We start from the raw sequence: 19,278 nt of genomic DNA on the forward strand, positions 1-19,278 counted from the left end.
CAGGAGACCAGCCCTGGAGGCGTCTGCCGCAAGAAGGAAGGCAGAGTCCCACCCAGCACAAGGCCCGCATTTAAGCCATTTCTTCCCACTTCCTGGCTGAGACACTTCATTACTTTGGGCCTCAGGGTCCCCATCTGTAAAAAGGGTTACCCCAGGGGAAAGCTGTTACCCCACGTGGAGCAGCTGGTGAGCGCGGAACAGCTTAGCCAGTGGTTGCTGTGACAGCCTTAAGCGGTCCTCAATGGTATTAAGCTTGGCCGGCTCACTACCTGTTGATCCCTGATCCTCTCCCCGCCCTTCTCCTGCTCTGCCCCCGTAGTCCAAGAACTACATTTCCCAGACCCCTTTGCCACCAGGCTTCTAGTTTGGTTTGCCCAATGGGAGGCATGGCAGAGAGTGAGAGGAGGGAAAAGCCAAGGGATTTCTAGCCCCACCCCCCACCCCCATCTCGGTGTTTCTTGTAGTGTCTCCAACAAAAACCCTCCGGTGTCGCGTCTGTGATCCTACTCCCACCAGCTAGCCCCCGCCTAGATTCTAGCCCCCGCCCCAGCTCCTGGGCTCTTGGCAAGGCCAGCTCGTCTCTCTGCCCCCAGTCCCGGGGTGGTAGAAACTTCCAGCTGTTTGAAGCTCCTGGCCATCTCACCTTGCTCTGTTGGGCCTCTCAGCTCTGACTGGTCTTATCTAGTTAATGCCTTCTTATCTAGTCAACACCTCTCTCTCTCTAAAACAAATAAATAAAATCTTTTTAAAAAAAAACGAAGAAGAAGAAGAAAGGAGAGGGAGAAAGAAGAAAGAAGAAGAAGAGGAAGAGGGAGAAAGGAGGAGGAGGAGGAAGAGGAGAAGGTGGAGGAGAAGGAGAAGAAGTGGAAGAAGAGGAAAAAGTAGTGATGGACCAGAAAGCACGGGGCACAGAGTAGGCACTCAGTAAACATTAGCCACCCTGCTGCTGAAAGCTCAGTTAGAAGCAAGGCAGGAGGGGTAGGGAACCTGGCAGACACCGGACAGAAGAAGATGTTAATGACCTAGGATCCGACGCCCACCTACCCTGCAGCAGACACCTGCCTGCTGGGGATGCTACCACGGAGGGGGTTGGGAGTGATGGAGGTTGACACCCCCCAGCAGCCCGATGAGGTTTTGCAGTAGCAGAAGAATTTCAAAAGGCTGACAAAGGTTACATCCTCTCCCATGGAGCCTCAGAAACCAGCTCAACCTTCTGCCCTGGGTTCAGGATTCCTCAGAGCCAGTACCTGGAAGGGGAGCTCCCCAGGGGGAAGTGGCCACACAGGTGTCAGAGGTGGCCAGTGGCTTTACTTGACTACACAACAGACTGCCTGGAAGGATGAGGCTCCCACACCCCCAGCAGCTGCCTGACTCGGGGGCCGGCACTCCCCGGTGCTGGGCACAGACTGTGTTAACATTGCTTTGGGCCACCCAGCAAGGGAAGGGGTCCTTGGGTGAAGGAGCTGGACAGGTGGGACCAGCCTGCTTCTTTTAAGCCCTCCACTCACTCACATGCTCTGGCTAAAAATAATACCTCCCAGGGGGCCTGCTGCTGCTGGCAGGGCTGGTCCATGCATAAAACATCAGCCGGTCAGGTTTCCTCCTCTGAATGGCTCCATTCAGAGCATGCAGGGGTGAAAGGTTTATGGGAGGGATCGCTTAGCTTCCTGAAGGGACTGGAGCAACCGTGGCCTCTGCCTGGGCCCCCAGTCTCCCTGCTCTGTACCTCATACCTTGGCCCCAGCCTGCACAGAGGATTCCCAAGAAGGGGCTGGCTGGGAATAGCTTTCTCCTCCCAATTGTCCCCCAAGGCCTTTTCCTGGACCCCCTTAATGAAAGAAGAGAATTGCCCTGGCAGGTGTCAGACAGCCCTGGGATTTAAATCCTGCTCTTTCCACATTCCAGCTGTGTCCAAGAATACCCCATGAAGCAGGGGAGGAAATGTGGCTCAGAGAGGTTGAGTGAATTGCACAGAGACACACAGCCAAGCTGTCTGACTCTGAGCCATTTACCATTGTGCCCTTCAGTCATGGTCCAAAGACAGAGTAGTTCAAGGAATGGGCTTTGGAGGGAAGTTTATAGGAGCTCCATGATTCCTGAGAGGGATGGAGTCAGGGCCTTCCCACAAAAACACTCCCCTGACTCCTCTCTCCCTGCCTCTTTCTCTCCTCCCTTTAATTCATTTTGTTTCCTTATATGTTCCCTTTATTCACTCAACAAAAAATTCCTTTTATTTCCTTAATAATAAAAACATATGCTCACAATAAAAACATCAAGGTTCTAGAAAAGTAGAGTTAAAAGGATAAAAATTTCCCATACTCCCCCTGTTCTGGTTACCTTTCACTATATAACAATCCACCCAAATTGACCAGCAGAGAACGACCACGTGTAATCAGGCTCGCAGACACTGAATAGGGCGCAGCAGGGATGGCTTGTCTCTGCTCTGTGATGTGTGAAGCCTCAGCTAGGAAGACTCAATCAACTATGGGCTAGAACCATCTAGAAGCTTCTTCATTCACATGTCTGTCTCCTGGGCTGGGATGAATCAGCTGAGACTGTTGACCTCAGTGCCTGCTCACGGCTTCATCATGTGGCTTAGGCTTCCCCACAATGTGGGGGCCTCAGAGGAGTTGGACTTCTTACCTAGAGGCTCAGGGCTCCAAGACGGAACGTTCTAGCAAGTGAAGGAAGCTCCATGGCCTTTTTTCTCTTTTTTAAGAGTTATTTATTTATCTGAGAGAGAGAGCAGGGGGAGGGCAGAGGGAGAGGGAGACAAGCAGAGTCTCCACTGAGGGGGAGCCCAACATGGGGCTTGATCCCAGGACCCCGAGATCATGACCTGAGCCAAAATCAAGAGTCAGATACTCAACCAAATGAGCCACCCAGGCTCCCTGCTTTTTATGACCTGGTCTTAGAAATTACAAAGTAAGGGGCACCTGGCTGACTCAGTTGGTATAGAGCATGCAACTCTTGATCTCAAGGTGGTGAGTTCAGGCCTGGCATTGGATGTAGAGATTACTTTCAATAAAGAAAGAAGTTACATAGGATGGGTTCTGCCATATTCTAGTGGCCACAGCAGTCCTAAACCTACCCAGATTCAAGGGAGAGAGTGCCATAAGCTCTGATTTTCAGTGGGAAGAAGGTCAAAGGATCCAAGGCTTTGTTTTATAATAACCACACTCAGGGCCCAAGGGTGGCTCAGTCAGTTAAGCATCTGTCTTGGGTTAAGGTCATGATCCCAGAGTCCTGGGATGGAGGCCCATGTCGGTCTCCCTGCTCAGCAGAGAGTCTCCTTCTCCTTCTCCCTCTTCCCCTTCTGCTGGTCCTTCTCTCTCTCTCTCAAATAGATAAATAAAATCATTAAAAATAAAATAAAATTGCCACACCCTCACTCCAAGATCCCAAACAATGATGTCATGGCAGATTTATTCCCTTCTGGGTCCTTTGCTTTCTGCAGGTGAGCCAAAACAGTACAAACAATTTTGTGATCTAATTTCTTTTTTAAATTTCACAGTGGATGACGAGTATGTTCTCTTGTCATTGAAAACTCTCTTGTAAGCCTCCTATCGTCATAGTTTCTCGGGCTCACAAATAAACACACGTTCATAATTGAAAATTTTTTTTTTGATGATGAGAAGTCAAAACAAGAAATAAAAATCACCACTCTCTCAGCTACACCCTGAACAGTTCTGTCTTAGTCAGCTTGAGCTGCTACAACAAAACACCACTTAGGAACACGAGGATAACATAGAAACAACAGGAACGTATTGCTCACGGCTCTGGAGGCTGGGAAGTCTAAGCTCCAGGAGCCTGCATGGCCGTGATTTGATGAGGGCTTGCTTCCTGGTTCCTGGGATGAATCAGCTGAGACCTCCCCAAGACCTCACACGGTGGAAGGGACACAGGATGTCTCTAGGGTCCCTTGGAGGGCACTAATCCTATTCATGGGGCCTCCACCCTCATGACCCAAGCACCTCCCAAGCCCCTCCCCCAATGCCATCACCTCTGGGGGCTAGGATTTCAACATTGAATTTTTCTAGGGACACATTTGGACCACAGCAAGTTTTAATCCCGTTTTTGTTTTTTTTTTTTCCCACTTAACATTACAGGATAAACAATTCCCCACTTTGTTCTCCTACAGCATCCTTTTCAATGGCTCCCTCCCACCCTGTGGTATGTGTATCCAGAGCTGACAGAAGAGATCGCAGTAGCAGAGGCCGAAGCCATTTCTGATTTAGTGCCATTGTAAGTGTCAATGACATTAACCTCTGAGCATGGACCACGTGCCAGGCACTGCAACGGGCACAGTCCTCTCAGTAGCCCTGTGATCATTATTCCCAATTTACAGCTAGTAATAATAATAAGACCCAATACTTACTGAGCACCTGCTGTGGGCTGTATAGGGATAACTCACTGAAATCCTCGCTACGACCTGTGAGTTAGGTACCCCTTACATTCCGCTGATGAGGAAGCAGGTACAGAGAGGTGAGTAACTGGCCCCAGGTGCGAGTTGTAATCTGGCCCCAAACCTAGGTGTCCGACTCCAAAATCAAGTCTAAAGCCACTGTACCAAACTACCAAGTACACCAAGACTGGCTTCTGGCAAGGAGAGGCCAGCTGTGAGTGCAGGGGAGAGAGGGTCAGACCCCAGGTCCCCGCAGTATCCAGGCAGGAACAGTGGCAGGTCTGTCTGTGGGAGACTTCGTCCTAGCCCAGACCACCATCCTGTCTCATCTGGACCACCATGAAGAATCCCTGCCCAGCCTTCTGGCCTCTCACCCTGCCCTTTGCGCAAGCCCCAGGTTCCACCTCGCCAGCAAGAGGGCTTTGTCAGGATGTCCATCCCATCAAGTCACCACTGACTGCAGCACAATAATGCTTCCTGTTTCTCTTACATGAGAAGAAAAACCCCTTCCACTTGGCCTCCAAAGCACTCCAGGACCTGGTCCCTGCCCACCTCTCCAGCTCTATCTTCCAGTTCCCTGTCACTCCACATTCCAGCCTCCTAGGGCTTATCTCAGGTCCTTGGGATCATCGGGTTTCCTCCTGCCACTAGGCCTCCCGAAGTGTTGTTCCCTCTACTTAGAAAGCTTGTCCCTCCCCTCTACACCCTCATAACTTCCTCATTGTCCAGGTCTCAACTCAGGCACCCCCAAAATCTCTCAGCGTGACTTTCTCTGACTTCCCACTCAGTGGCAACCTTCTGTCATAGACCTAGTGTGAATGTCACCTGTGACCATGCCTCCCAGCCCCTCTGCTGGACAGTAAGCTTCATCAGGACAGGGACCCCTGTCCTGGCAAGGCCTAGCAGGTGCTCCCAGAGATGTGTGGGGGTAGATGTCTGACTTGTAGGTGACAGCCAGAGCCCAGGGGGGCCACACCCCATTCTCTTTGCTTGCATAACTTGCCGTCATCCTCACAAGTGAAACGGGCATTACCTTGCCAAGTGCACCTCAGCAAAGTTGTCGCCCACAAGTGGCCAAGGCGGGGGACAGGATTGGCGAGGTATAGCTTGAAAGCTGCTCTGGGGAGCTGTCATGCTCGGCCGTCATCCCAGCGGAGCCCACCCATCCCCGGGAGGCTGACCTCACCAGTGCCCAGAAACCCTGGCACCACCTGCCTCCAGTCAGCCAGCGACCCGAGGCAGGTGGCCGATGGCTCCGACAATGTGACGGCGGGGCAGGGGCCACCAACCCACTGGGAAAGGCCTCAGCCCACACGTGGGACGAGCCCTTCTTCTTTGCTTTGTATTTGGTTTTGGTCGGCAGCGCCCGCCAGGGTCTGCCACAGCCACGCTTTTTCTAGCTAATGGTTAAAATTCTTCGAGGTTTTATTCTCTGCTTTGTTTGGCATCACCACAGAGAATACCTCTGATGCAGCAGGTAACTGGATAGGGTCTTGGTCACAGCAATTTGCTGAACACGAGGTTTTGTGCACAAAAACACATTACGGCACTCAGGGGTGTCACTCAGGAACCCCGCCAGCCGTGGTTGGAATTCTGTGTGTTGGATAGGTGGGAGCAGGGCCAGGGGGCCCAGAAGGGGAGACTTTCGAGGAGGATGTAGGAGCCCCAAAGCACTTGGCAAGGTGGGCCCCAGGACTCTCCACAGCATTAACATTCAGTCTCAGCCAGTGAGAAGCTAAGCTCGGTGTCAGATGGGCCGGGGCTTGGGTCTAACCTCACTGCCCTGGCTGTGTGACCTTTTGAAATACAATCAACCTCTCTGAGCCTCCATTTCCTCAAGTGTGAAATGAACACGATCAGAGGTCTTACCTCCTGGGGCTTCTGCGAAATACACCCAGGGTAAGAATTTTGACTCTTTGGTCACTGCTGTATCCTCCAGGCCTGGAGTAGCACCTGACACCTGATAGGGACTCGGTAGCTATGGGCTGTGTAGACCTGAATCACTCAGAGCTCTATTCCCAGCACCCAGCACCATATACGGCAAGTGGTAGGTGCTAAAAAAAAAATTTGTTGAATTGACTTAATTATTCACAGCTGTCTCCAAATACCAAGCTAAGCACATAGCAGGAGCACTTCAAAGTGTTTTCTTGAATGAGCGAATGTAAAGCATTCAGCCAAAGACACTGGATATAGTGCTTAAATTATGTTGGCCATTATTCTTTGTCCATTCAACAAATTTTCATTGAGGGCTTGTATGTGGTTTTCTCTGACACCAATTCTCTGACACCAAGCGGGTGTCCAACAATCCCATTTCATTCGGACTCTAACGACCTGGACTTAGCACCAGACTCAACAGGTTAACAGCTTAGTCCCACAGGACTGCCCTCCCTTCAAATGTCCCCCTGGTGACCCACATTTCTGCTCCAGCCACTAAAAGTCAGCGGTTCCCACAACCCCTTCCTTGGGTTCCAGAATTCTTAGAACTCAGGAGACGGCTTGACTTTGGATCACTGGTTTATTTTATTTTATTTAAGATTTATTTATTTATTTACAAATAGAGAGAGAGAGAGAGAGAGAGCATGAGCCGGAGGGGCAGAGGGAGAGAGAATCTCAAGCGGACTCCATGCCAAGCGCTGGGCCCGGTGCAGGGCTCAATCTCACAACCCTGAGATCATGACCTGAGCCAAAACCAAGAGTCGGACACCCAACCCAATGCACCACCCAGGCGCCCCTTGGTCACTGGCTTATTTTAAAGGATGCAACTCAGAAACAGACAAATGCAAGAGATGTACAGGGCAAGGTATGGGAGGGGAGGCAGGCACAGAACTTCCAGACACTCCCCCCCCCGCCCCCGACTGGGGCACACTCACCCTCCCAGCAGTTTTTGTCCCCCAGCCCCAAAGCCCTTTGAATGTCCTAGTTCAAGAGTTTTTACAAGCCAACCTGCAGCTCTCTCCTCAGAGGATCAGGGTAGGACTGAAAGTTCCCAACTCCAATCACTCTCTGGTCTTTCTGGAGACCAGCCCCCATCCGTAACCCCTTAGAGGCCCCACCTGGGTCACTGCATTAGCATAAACTCAGGTGTGGTCAAAAGGGCTCATTAGGAAAAGACACTCCAGTCACTCAGGGAATAACAAGGGTTTTAGGAGCTCTGTGCCCAGAACAGAGCTCCTAAAACCCTTAGTGTAATAAAGACCAGATATGTTCTTTATTACACCATAGGCTGTCATGTGCACATCGCCATCTGGGCACTCGGGGAGCAAGCCGGAGGGGACCCCAGCCTCCTACAGCTCACGGGCCATCAGACTTGATCCTAGCTCCCACCACCACAAACCTTCTTGTCACTGGCAAGTCTCTGCCAAGTTCCAGCCCGGCGCTGGCACAGAGGGAGGGACAAGAGAGGGCCATCATCCCTGCTGTCTCTGAGATCACACCTCTTGGTTGGAGAGACAAGACTGGCACAGAGGAGATCATTAGGAGAGGGGAGAAGAAAACCAAAAGGAAGATAGAAGACGGGGATAATGCAGAATCTCTGAGGGCCAGAAGATAATCATGGGTCAACCGAGGGCTGCAGGTCCAACTAAGCTGGACGGACTCCAGAAAGCCCCATGGAAAGAAAATGTATCCTGTTATGGGGTAGTTGCCCTGGGGTGGTGTCCCACTGATATTTTTGTGCTTCTAATTGAAAAAAAGAGTTGCAAACACTCTGTGCATGACCAGCGTGTTCCAGAAACAGGGCAAAAAGAAGGGAGTGATGACATACCAAGAAACAGAGAGGAACAGAGGAAGAGAGGGACGCGGGCTCCTCCTCCACACCCCATCTAATATGCTCCCCCTCCTGTTGTGAGCTGGGTTCTCTGGCAAGCAGGGCTGAGATGAGGTTAGGAACACAGAATCTTTCTTCGGGTCAGGAAGCCCATGAAAATATGCTCAACATCATTAACCTTCAGGGAGATGCAAATCTGAACCACGAGTGACAAGTGAGATACCACATGTCACCCAGGAAGAGGGCCAGAACGCAGAAGACAAACAGTAACACATGTCAGCGAGCGGGTATGGAAATTGGAGCCCTTTACAGGCACCGCCAGTAGGAACAGAAGATGCTTTGGATGGAAAAGAGTCTGGCGGGGGGGGTTCTCAAAAGGTTAAGAGTTACCATACTGGCTAGTAATCCTCCTCTTTGAGAAATAAAACTTGTACTTGCGTGTCATGTTCTTCAAAACTGATTTTAAAAAAAAAGTGGAATGCTACAAATATCCAGAGACTGTGAACGGATAGAGAAAGTGTGACAGAGGGGCGCCTGGGTGGCTCAGTCATTTTAAGCATCTGCTTTCAGCTCCGGTCATGATCCTAGAGTCCTGGGATCGAGTCCCACATCGGGCTTTCTGCTCAGCTCAGTGGGGAGCCTGTTTCTCCCTCTCCCTCTTCTGCTCCCCGTGCTTGTGCTCTCTTGCTCTGTCTCTCTCTGTCAAAGGAATAAATAAAATATATATTTTTTAAAAACAGTGTGGCAGAGCCTTGTGATGGAATATTTCTTGGCCAGAGAAAGGGATGAAGGACTCATACAGGCTTCAACAAGGATGAACCTCGGAAAGGTTAAGTGAAAGAAGCAATGAAATGCCCAGAATAGGCAAATCTACAGAGACGAAGTACAAGCGTCCTTTCTGTTCATGAGTGTGGGATTTCTTTTGGGAGCAATGAAAATGTTCTAAAATTAACCATAGTGACCATCGCACAACTCGGTAAACATAGTATAACCCAGTGAGTCGCATGCTGTAAAGACACAGCTTGTATGGTCGGCAAACTGTATTCGAATAGAACTTACCCGAAAAGCTTCGTTAGGAGGACAAGCTGCGGGAGGAAAGGCGGGAGGGGATGCAGGATCCCAGTCCCGCCTCACGAGAGCTCTACCAGCCCCGCAGGAAGCCCCAGAGCAAAGCCCGTCGGGGGTGACCGGGGTCTGGTAGCACCCCCTTGCTCAGAAGCGAGAAGCCAGGAGATGGCTCCCGAGGGAGCTCACAGCTGGGGCCTGTGAGCAAACCCAGCTCCTTGCCCAGAGCCCGATCCCCCCACCCCACAGCCCGTCATGAACGGTGTCTGTGACACCATGCCCCGCAAAAAGGAACCCCTCCTGCGGGCACAGCTGTCCCCAGTGTCCGCAGGAGGCAGTCAGCAGAGCCCGTGGTGCGCCGCTACCGCTTCGCCAGCTCTGTTCCTGACCCTCTGATATAGGTGCGGTGTCGTGTCCCCCGCCCCCCCCATAAACATGCGGCCGAGCAGCCACGGGCTGTGCGGCCCCGCCCATCGCGCCCTCCAGCGCAAGCCCGCCAAGCCACTGGAGCTGCCTACTGCGAGAAGGTAGTCCAGGACGCCCCCCTTTATGCCCCTCCCGGTCCCCCAATGCGGCGGGCCTCTGAGCAGAGGTCGGGGAGCCCCTTCTCCTCAGCCTGGTGACACCCTGAGTCCTGCGGGCCTGAAGCCTTAGGGGAGCACCCAGTCTCATGAAATCCCCCTTGGTGGCCTCATCCGCTTGCTCCCCTCGACGTCTAGCTACCCCCAAACCCAGAGCTCAAGAGAGCCCAGAGAAGCAGTCATTTTGCAGCTCATCTTCCCGTCTTTCCCGGCTCCCTCTTCCTACCAAATACCCGACACCCAAGCCAAACAGAAGTGTGGTGTGGGTGTGTGTGCGCGCGCGCGCGCACAGTACGTTTGTAGGAATGTACCAGTCAAAAAATGCCCTCTTCTCTCCCTGTCGGACTGAGCGGGGACTGGAATCCAGGAACTCCTAACCCAAGGTCTGTCCCCAGAATGATCAGGTGGGGGCGCACTGCTCACCCCCTTGCTTAACCGGCTGGCTGCGGAGGGAGCCCCAAGCGGGAAGTCCTGGAGCACCGTCCTGGGCCCAGGGGAGTCTCTGCACTGGGACCCGAGTTCCACTGGGAGCCAAGGCTGAGAGGGACCCAAGAGTGCCGCACGCTGCTGAGGTGTGCTGGGGTCTGCCTGGGGTCAGGAGATCCGGGTTCCAGGCTCCAGCTTGCCCCGGGGTCCTCCACCCTTGCCAGGCCCCAGGTTTGCCCACTTGAACAAGGACAGAGCTTGACGTTCTCTGTAGGCCTTGGCAACAGAGATGCCCTAGGACGCCCAGCAGACCCACAGCAAGAGACCGGCAGCGACCGATCCCCAAGGGCAGGCTGACCCAGGGAACCCTTTAGGCTGGTGGTCATCTTTTGGCCTAGTAGGACCCCACCCCAATTGCATCACTCACCCTCTGAGTCTCCAAGCTCTGGAAACTCCCACCTCCTCCAACCCACAGGGGACAAGACACATTTACATTCTGGAATACCGACTGACAGAACCTTTGGGCTAACAGAGGGCCTCCTTGCCCCTCAACCCTGAGCGGCAGAGCCGGGTGCTGCTGAAGGGAACAAGGAAAAGATTCTATAGGCAGAAGAGGAGACAGTCTTCGGGCTTCTCAGAGATCCCCGGCCCCTGCCGCCCACTCCCCACGCCGGCCCTCCCGGCAGACATGGCTTGCTTGCAGTCCTCTGGACTGTGGTCATCCGTCCATCCCATGCAGCACCTGAGATGAGACCTCCACTTGTTTTCAGGGGTTGTCTTTTGAAAGCAAGTCGATTCCAAAGTCTTCAGGCAAAAGGTAAATTCCAGAGTGTCAATGATCAACCTTGAAAATTGCCTAGGGACGCCTGGGTGGCTCAGTCGGTGACGCATCACAACTCTTGATTTCTGCTCAGGTCATGGTCTCAGGGTCGTGAGATCAAGCCCCAAGTTAGGCTCTGTGCCAGGTTCGAAGTCTGCTTGAGATTCTTTCTCTCCTTCTGCCCCTCTTCCCCTGCTACCTCTCACTCTTTCTCTAAAAAAAGAAAGAGAGAGAGAGGAAGGGAGGGAGGGAGGGAGAAAAGAAAAAAAGAGAGAAAGAAAAGAGAGAGAGAAAGAAAGAAAGAGAAAGGAAAGGAAAGGAAGAGAAAAGAAAAGGAAGAGAAAACGAAAGAAAATCTTCTAAATCTCAAAGTACGGGATAGCTCAGACTATTAATGCATCCAGCCCGGATGGGTTTTTCCCTCCAACTTGGCCACAGATCACTGTACCGTTGGCTGAGCATCAGATGATGGGCTCGAATGCGGTCAAGAGTCTGGGGTGTATCAAAATGCCTATCTTTAAAAGCCTTCAGGGCAGTGGGAGAGGCGCTGAGCTCCACAAAGGGAACAGCAGACACGTAGCCCCACATCTTCCTGTTCTGCCCCTGGGAGCAGTATCATCGCTGGGGGGACAAACCCACCTGGTCCAGATGAACTGTTAGCTTTCTCTCCTGCAAACAAGGAACGCGAAGCTGAGAGGGAGTGGAGCATTTGCACGAGTTACATGCCACATGATGCAAATGCACTTTATTTGGCATCCCCACAGTGGCTGATGAGCACCTGCTGCTCACTTTTCCGTAAGTCTCCATAACCTTGCGGTACAGACCTGCTAACACTGGGATAGGTGTCTGTCGTTCTTGAAGGAGGGCTTCCCAAATCTGACGCCTTTCTGAGGAACACCTTACCTCCCGGGACTCGGTGACAAGCTGAGCCCACCTTCAACTGCGGAAGCAGCAGTTGGAAATGTCAGGGGCTGGCTTTCTTAGACTCCCTGGCTGTGAAGGGGCAGCATGTGACTTGAACTCTCTCTCAGGCAACCAGATGTCCCTCCCCAGACGTAAAGATGCAGCACATCAGAGACTCTCTTGGTTGGGGGGCTGTGACGAGAGTCAGCCAGAGAACAAAGCAGTGACCTGCCCCCCGCCCACATCCATAAAGAAAAGACTGAAGATCCAGCAAGACCAGGGGTGATGGACATGAGCGGGCAAGTCACAGCAGAGGGAAGCAAATGGCCAAGCAATGGCGAAGAGATACACAGCCGTGCTGGTGAACAGGGGAGGGAAAGTGGTGATGAGACGCTCTTTCATACCCATCAGCTTAAGCACAATGTTGAAGTCCAAATGCGGGAAAATGGCCTCTCTTTCAAGTTTTGTAAACCAAATGCCAAAATGTAGAAAGTTTGGCAATGTACATACCTGACCCCCGGTGGGTCCCCACCCAGGTACGTATGTACCAGATAGAGAGTTCCAGCCCTTTCGTGTAGGATGGAAATGTTGATCCTTTCCGGTCTGGGGGCAATCACAGGGGAGAAGCTAACTGAGGCAGTCTGAGCCCCCTGCCCACGGCAGCAAAATCAGGCTACTCCAGAGCTCTCAACTCTGTCTTGTTTACTCCGACATGATGGGCACATTATCATACTCTGTTCATGCTGAATGAGGTGAAACAGGCAGAAAAGTATTTCTCATGCCTGTGCACAGGACAGAGACCGCAGAGACGGTCATTACAGCGCTGTCATAATAGGGGGAAATAGAAACCATACTTCTCCGTAGCGAGTGCTGTGGTGTGCTGCCTGGACCCCCTTCCATAAGGAGACTCTCTCTGTCCCATTTCCTGGGAGGGTTGGGTGCTAATGGCTCATAGCTGAGTTCTTCTCTGAGAATGGGTTTCAGTCTAAGGGAGCTGCCTTGCCCAAGCTTATATGCCCTCCCTGGGGAAGCCTACCTCCAATGACAGATCCATGCAGGAGTGTAGACACCCAGCCCCATTGTCTCAGCTCAGCACAAATCCGCAGGGCTTCCCCAGCTCCAGCCAGCCCTCCCCTTACTGTCCTTTGGGGCTTGTGATGCATCTGTACTGCAGCCCACATTCTCTTCCACCCCAGCCTGCTTCCCACAGCCCCTCACACTTACCAGTCCTGAGAGCACTCCCCATGAGCCACGTGCATGCAAATCTCCCATCTCAGAGTCTGTTTCTCCGGAAACCTACTTGTAACAGAGGTGGTCCAAGAACAGGCACTCCAAATTGGGATTTTGGAGCTGGATCTCCCTACTTGGCCGGATGGCAATGAGGAGCCATCACTGGGGACAGTTGGAGTACACACACACCTGGCGTGGAGAAGTGTTAACATTCTCACAGAGGGTGAGTTAGGGTAGGAAACTGGCAGAAGGGAACGCACTGGCAGCTGCAACCTCTCAGGCATTTGAGGGAGACTCAATGTCTCTCGCTGAGTGCAATAAATGCACCAGAGAAAGATAGTGAAAGGCTGAAGGGAATTAATCACCAGCTTATGGTGAGGTGTACAGCTCTCAACTCCTGCAGCAAGAGGGCATGAAAAACCCAGGATCGAGCCCAGGACTTACTCCTAAACATAACAGCACTCCAAGGAAAGTGAACTCCCCAACTGACTCTGACAAATTTGCTTATGCCAAAATTAACAACTCAGTTGGTTAGGAGTGGGACCTTGGCACTTACAATGCAGTTAGGGTGCTCAAGAATCTTGAAACCCTAGATCTTCCTGAACCCTCTGGCCCCACAGACATGGCCCCTCCTCCCTTTTAAGGATGCTTCCCTTTGCTTAAAGATGGTGCAGAGGCCCTGATCTTGTAAGGTAGGATTGACCCCTCCCCTCCCCATGGCCATCACCAAAAACTAGAGTCAAGTCACAGCTGGGCCTGGGTGCTAGGTGTACTGAGGAGGGTAAAGGACTATACCCTGAAGGTGCTGCAGGGTCTTGCCCATCATACTGGCAGGAGCCAGGAGAACATCATGGATTTAGATCCTGAAGTTTCTGAATGGAGGAGGGTGGACTATAAAGTTAGATAAAGGAGAGTATATTGATATGAGAGTGCTCTTCCGTGATCAGATTGAATACCCAGGCAAGGAATCTTGGGAGATGGCACTAATGTCTTACTAGAATGGATCTTATAAGCTTGGAGGAAGTTGTGGACAGTACAAAGTGAAGGAGACATGCCAGAGCTGTTGCAGCAAATGGTAGAGGAAGGAACACTAGTAGACGCTGTCATGCTCGAGGGGATACGCCATGTAAAGATGAAATACCCACCGTGTTCCATGTTCCATGGAGAGCCCAGAGGGCACTGCATTTACCAACAAAATAAGGAATAATGTAGTGTGGTGGCCCCACCATCACTAAATACTCACCAGTGACACATCTATGAAGACCAGGCAGGGGTAGGAGATGTTGTTATAGAAATGACTCCCTGCTCATAATGGGGATGATAAGGTCTTGAATAGATGCTTTACCATCGGAAGCAGAATGGTGCAATCATTGTAATGAAAAGCAAAACTGCAGGGGTAACTGGGAGAGCATGATCCAAAGAAAGTTAAGGAAATTATTAATAGAATAAGACATTCCCAGGGGGAAGATAGATGAGCAACTAACAGGTTAATGCACAATCGGTACAACCAAAAGAAATCAAGGATAGATTATCAGAAGGCCAAGAGTAGACATGTTGCAGCCTAATAAAGTCACTGTTCCTCAGCCAATTTCTGGAGCTGAACCAGTTCTCAAAGCCAGAAACTGCTGACTGAAGGAGAAGCCAGGTTACCATGAGAAAGAGTCCTGCCATACCACGGCAGGTATATATGGTCATAATCCCCCCAGCTTTTCTCCAAAGGCATCTACAGTCATTGACATAGACAACCCTATACTTGAGAAATAAAAATCCTCTTACATTGCAGTGACTTTCAAATATAGGATCTGAACTGACATTGATACTCAAGGAACTGAAGTGGTATCATGCCCCCGACCTTTAAAGAAGGACATATAGGGACCAGGAAATAAGTGATATCCTGTCTTGATTCACATCTGATTCACAGTGGGTTCACTGAGACCCTAGACCCAACCAATGTCGTTCTTCCAGCACCAAATGTATGATAGGAAGAGACATACATGGTTGTTGCTACAACCTCCAGTGGGCTCCTTGGTCTATAATAAGGACTATCACCATGGTAGAGGCCAAGTGAGAAACCCCTGATACCACCTTCCCATTCTAGCCAAGGACAGTAAGTCAAAAACAATATCGCATCCCAGGAAGAATGGCAGAGATAAGTTCCACCCTTAAAATAGGAAGGATGTATGGTCTCCATCCTATTCCCATTTAATTCACTCATCTAGCTCCTAAATAACAGGTCCTAGAAGGTGACAGTGAACACTTGTAAACTCAAGCAAGTAGTGGTCTCACTTGCAGCTGCCCAATGGTGCACCGTCTTTGCTAAACACAGCCCCAAGTGCATAGCGTGCAGCCTTTGATCTGGCAAATGCATTCTTTTCCATTCCTTTCAGGAAAAGGATCAGAAAGGTTTCCCACTCATGGAAGAAGAGCAATCATATGCATTTTCAGCCTTCCCAGGGCTAAGTTAGCTCTCCTGCTGTCTATCATAATACAGTCCAAAGAGACTGGCTGGACATCCCGCAGGAAATCATAATGATCTACTATATCCACGACATCATGTTAATTGGATGAGCAAGCAGTGGCAACTACCTTGGAGGCTTTTGTAAGATATATGTATGAGAGTAAGGTACAAACACTATTGTAAATTCAGGATGCTGCCATATCAGGGACATTTTTGAGTCCAGTGGTCTGGGATATCCCCTCCAAAGTTTAAAAAAAAAAAAAGCAAATTATTCCAACCTGTACCTCCTACCACAAAGGATAATGTCTGATAGGACTTTTTAGGTTCTGGAGGCAGCATACATCATACCTAGAAATATTCTTCCAATCCACACACTACATGATATGTAAGGATGCTGTCTCAAGTGGGACTTAGAGCAGGAAAATGCTTTGCAGCAGATCTAGACTATCATGTAGGGAACTCAGCTACTTGGGTCATATGACCCAGCCTACACTATGGTGTTAGAAGTATTTGTGATGGAAAAAAAGATGTCATGTAGAGTTCATGGCAAGCCTCAACAGAAGAACAAAAATGTACCATTGCACCAGAAAAGTATACACCTTTTATAAAATACATACCTTTTTTTTTAAACAAAAATATACACCTTTTGGGGCACCTGGGTGGTTCAGTGGGTTAAGCCTCTGCCTTCAGCTCAGGTCATGATCTCAGGGTCCTGGGATCGAGCCCCGCATCAGGCTCTCTGCTCAGCAGGGAGCCTGCTTCCTCCTCTCTCTCTCTCTGCCTGCCTCTCTGCCTACTTGTGATCTCTGTCAAATAAATAAATAAAAATCTTTTTTTAAAAAAATACACCTTTTATAAAATATCCCCAAAGTGCTACTGAGCTTGGTGAGAGACAAACCATCTGACCTTGAACCTCAAATTACTACACAGCTGAGTTCCATCAGAACTCCTAAGTCAACATGTTGCCTGGGCCCAACAGCAGTTGACCATACAATGGAAGGAGGGTATCTCAGATCAGGAAAAGCAAGTCCTAAAGGTATAAGGAAGCTGCATGATTGGGGAGCCCACACTGCCATGTCATCCACCACTGGTTCCTCTCTTTCAGCTCACACCAATGGCCTCTGGGTTGGGGGAAAACTTTTGACCAGCTGATGGAGAAGGAAAAAGCCGAAGTTTGATTCACAGACTGGTCATTTCTATATGTGGTCCAAGCCAAAGATGATCTGTTGTTATTCTACCACCTTGGAAATGGGAAGTAAAAGTCTTCCCAAAGGCAGAGCTTTGACAGGGGGACATGCCTGATCATTCCATTGGTGCTGGAAAAGAAGTAGCCCAAGGTTAGACTCTACCTGGGTCCCTAGGCAGTGGCAAGTGGCTCGGCTGTTTGGTCAGAGGCCTGGAAGGAGAAAAAGCAGAAGATTGGTGTCAAGGAGGTCTAGGGAAGAGGAACATGATAGACACGTGAGAGTGTGAACTATAAAGATCCATGTGGCTTGTGTTAAGTCCCATCGGAGAGTAACCACCATAGAGGAGGCACTAAATGACCAAGAAGACAGAACAGCTTGGCCAGCCAATGTTAACCAGTCCCTGTAGCTGGCTACCTCAATGGTGGTCAGATGGGCCCATGAATGAAGTAGCCATAGGGGCAGAAACAGAGGCTACTAATGAGCCAAAATCATGAACTGCCATTCAACAAAGCGGATCTAGCTATTGCCACTGCACATGCCCATTCAGCCAACAACAGAGATCCACACTGAGCCCTCAATATGACCCTATTGCTTAAAGAAAACACCCAGTCACTTGGTGACAAGTTGCCTACGCTGGACCCCCCCACCTCTTGAAAGAGACAACAGATCTTCTGGGCTGAAATCAACACATATTCTGCATAAGGATTTGCTTTTCCTGCTTGCAGGGTCCAGTCAACACCACTGTCCTGGGATCTGCAGAGTGGTCTGATCTACTACATGGGATCTGGGTTGACAATGCCTCAGATCAAGAAACCCACTTAACAGCAAAGGAGGTATGGTGGTGGGCAAATGACCACAGGATTCCTGTCACAAACCACACCACTCAGAAGCCAATGGCCTAAAAGGTGTAGCCAACATGTTGGCTTGGAGAGAAAGGTACATCCTTCAGAATGGAAATAAACTCCAAAGCGATGGTCACTGTGCATGGCATTTTCAATAAAGTAGGTGAGTCCAGGAACCCCAGAAAGAAGTAGGAACTGCCCAATTACCATCATTTACCATAACCTAATTGGGGAATTTGAGTTTCTCATGTCCTCAACTTTAGACCTTGTGGACGTAGAAGTTCTGATTTCCAGAGGGAGCATGTGCTCACCAGGGAACACAGTAAAGATCCCATTGAACTTAAAATTATAGCCATCACCTGGTTACTTTGGTTTCCTCATGCCAAGAGGCCAACAGGCAAGGAGGTAAGTCACTGTATTGGCAAGTATAATTTCACTATTAGCAGAAGAATGTAGGGTTGCTATTATATAATGAGAGCAGAGAAAGATACATTAGGAAACCAGGTAATCAACAGAGTGTCCCTTAATATTTCCCAATTCGGACAGCAAATGGACACAGACAGTAATTATGGCCTGGGAAGAATAGGATGACCAAGGGTAGAGACCCTCAGTGATGAGAGACTGGGTCACACCAGCGGGAAATCCACCCAGACCAGCAGAGGTGCTAACAGAGGATGAGACGAACATAGAATGGGTATGAAATGAGCACAGATGGACAGTAGAAATGGGAGAGGATGCGATCCTGGTATAGCCTCCATACCAGCCATGGTGACAGGGACTACAGTTTGTCCCACTAACTTCCCTTTTATCATTATCATGGGAAAAGACACCAGCCAGAATCCTGGAGGACCTGCTCCTGGAGGCGGTGAATTTACTGCATGAAGCAGGTGGGTCTAAGCCCACAAGATCCGGACTATACTGGATGCTGGGGTGAGCTGCCCAGATTCTCCCTGAGGACAGAGGCACCCCTCCTTTCCTCAGCTAACAGAAGTGTTGGCTGCAGATGGTCCCCACATGAGTCTTCTCTCAACAAACGGAGCTGTCTTATCCAATGTCATGGTTCTTTCCTGGAGGCAACCTTTATCCAGTGACTGGACAACAAGGAGACACAAACGCCTGGAAACTTGTCTTGAAGGAGGACAACTCTGAAAGCCTCACCCCATTCCAGCGCTCCCTGTGGGGATCAGCTGAGGGCTCCATGTCAACCATATCACAGCTCCCACCTCTCTCTTTGCCCGGTTCTGCTTCCCTCGCTCCCTACACATGGTCTTCCTGACAACACTTGCTGCTCACAGATCTCTGTCTCCAAGTCCGCTTCCTGCAAAACCAAGCCAAAAGGATTCCATGAGGAAAATTTATGCTCTGATTCATTCATAAATGAAATTCCATACAGCTTTTAAAAGGAATGAACTAGAATAAGGTAGAGCAACAATGATGCTTCAAATAGGAACTTGTGTGGAAAACAAATACGAAACTGAAGGATAGGAACATGTAAAAAAGTTATCCATAGGAAACAATATTATGTGCTATTTATGGCTGGACAAACTGCCGTAAAGATAGTAAAACACAAATTTGGCTCCCCAAATTTATCATAG

Source organism: Lontra canadensis, unplaced genomic scaffold, assembly GCF_010015895.1.
Source record: "Lontra canadensis isolate GAN:19392208 unplaced genomic scaffold, GSC_riverotter_1.0 scaffold8, whole genome shotgun sequence".
NCBI classification, from domain to species: domain Eukaryota; kingdom Metazoa; phylum Chordata; class Mammalia; order Carnivora; family Mustelidae; genus Lontra; species Lontra canadensis.